The 2,313-nt window shown below is 39.8% G+C and overlaps 1 non-coding gene across 1 annotated transcript; it reads right to left on the bottom strand.

Annotated features, from left to right (window-relative positions):
• Positions 1-1,573: 1,573 nt before the first annotated feature.
• On the bottom strand, positions 1,574-1,648 carry Trnas-cga (transfer RNA serine (anticodon CGA)). The gene has a single exon. It is a non-coding gene; the product is annotated as a tRNA-Ser (tRNA).
• Positions 1,649-2,313: the final 665 nt, after the last annotated feature.

Raw genomic sequence — 2,313 nt, forward strand, 5'->3', positions numbered from 1 at the left:
GTGTCCCTTGGTATTTTTCTCTTTTTTTCTTATAACACGAAGATGTGTAGTCGATAAGGTACATAGGCTGATTATCACTAGGCCGGTAATTTAGTCTAGTACTGAGTGATAAGGAACTCGGAGTGTGTGAATGACATTGTTTCTCAAGTATTGTACATTAATATAACGGTGTATTGATGCCCATCAAGTAAGTTGCATAGTAACCACGCCAACAGCACTCCACCACAGCTCATTGTACTTCTGGTGCGATTCTCGACAGGTGTGACACCATCTGGTTAGTGGCGCGTGTGAATGTATCTGCTCTCTCAGCCATCTGTTTGTTTTGCACTGACGAGCCTTCTCTCCTTGAATCATCTAAGCGTGCACATCCCATGCTTCCACCTACAGTTACTACAGTCAGTCTTAAGAAGGGGTACTGGCATTTCTATAGTGATGAACATTTAGACTTTTTGTATTTAGTAGAATATACATCCGGGTTTACTATTTTCGGTTTTCCAAAATAAAAGTGAGAATTTACGATCGTCCTCATAGCTGCACTTCCAGCAGTACTTCATCTTCTGCGTTCCCAATTTCGTAGAAGTTGTGCTACGAAAATTGCAGAAGAAACACTCCTGGACGAAAGGATATTGTGACGATATTCCTTCGTCACAGCCTGGGGTTAGAGACCCGGTCCGGCACACAGTTTTTATCTGCCAGTAAGTTTCACATCGGCGCACACCCACTGCAGAGTGAACACACAATCTATTTCATAATCTACTGGCACCATAAAAATGTTATGAGGGTTTTTAAAAGAACTCTTTCGATGCTATCCAGAACTGTCAGCAAAAGGGTTGTGCCAATTTATTATAGTGTAGACCAAGTGGGTCTCTCGAAAATGCTATTATCTCATTAACTGTTATCCTCACAAAAAATGTTATTACAGTTGTCGGTAGAACTCTTAGGGTCGTGTTAAGAAATGCCGTCAGATCTTTTGTACGAATTTATTACTTTTACATGACAAAAGTGAGTCCCACATTAATTATCTCATATAATGTCATCGTCACAAATAATGTTATTATAGCTTTTGGTAGAACTCTGTGGGTGATATTCAGAACTGTCATCAGAACTATTCTACGAATTTTGCTATATTAGATAATGTGAGTATCAGATTAAAACAATTATTGTATAAACTATTATCGCCACAAAAAGGTTCTTATCATTTTCAATGCAGCTCTTCCGGTGCTATCCAGAACTGCCAACAGAACTGTTATACAAATTTATTTTTTCCAAACTGACAAATAATTTTTTACCATACCAAAATTTTGCCGAGTTATTGTTTTCTTCCCGAAATTCTGCAGAACTATTCGTGTTTTGAGCAGGCAAATCTAGAACTAATGCATATATATCAAGAACTATGAAAAAAATTTATATTTATCGTAAAACGGGTTCAAACTTCACGGGAAATGCTCATAAGCATTCCTTAATAAAGGCAGTTACTACGTAAACAATTACCTGCACAGAATATCCAGAATGAGATTTTCACTCTGCAGCGGAGTGTGTGCTGATATGAAACTTCCTGGCAGATTAAAACTGTGTGCCCGACCGAGACTCGAACTCGGGACCTTTGCCTTTCGTGGGCAAACGCTCTACCAACTGAGCTACCGAAGCACGACTCACGTCTGGTACTCACAGCTTTACTTCTGCCAGTACCTCGTCTCCTACCTTCCAAACTTTACAGAAGCTCTCCTGCGAAACATGCAGAACTAGCACTCCTGAAAGAAAGGATATTGCGGAGACATGGCTTAGCCACAGCCTGGGGGATGTTTCCAGAATGAGATTTTCACTCTGTAGCGGAGTGGTAGGAGACGAGGTACTGGCAGAAGTAAAGCTGTGAGTACCGGACGTGAGTCGTGCTTCGGTAGCTCAGTTGGTAGAGTACTTGTCTGCGAAAGGCAAAGGTCCCGAGTTCGAGTCTCGGTCGGGCACACAGTTTTAATCTGCACAGAATATGTTACTAGTATTTTCGATAGAACTCTTACAATGCTATCCAGAGCTGGCATCAGAACATACGAACAGACATAATTTTTTTTTGAGTAAGTGTGCTCCACAATTAATCAATTACCATACAAACTATTATAACCACAAAAAAATGGTATTATGATTATCGATAGAAGTCTTGAGGTGTTAACCAGAACTGTTCATCAAAACTGTTGAACTAATTTACTTTTTCTGTGGAGAAAGTCGGTCTAACATCAAAGCAGTTACCGTATAAACTATCATCGCCACAAAAAGATATTATTAGGATTTTCGATAGAGCTCTTGGTGTTCTGTTCA

This window comes from Schistocerca serialis, chromosome 4 (genome assembly GCF_023864345.2).
Source record: "Schistocerca serialis cubense isolate TAMUIC-IGC-003099 chromosome 4, iqSchSeri2.2, whole genome shotgun sequence".
NCBI lineage: Eukaryota > Metazoa > Arthropoda > Insecta > Orthoptera > Acrididae > Schistocerca > Schistocerca serialis.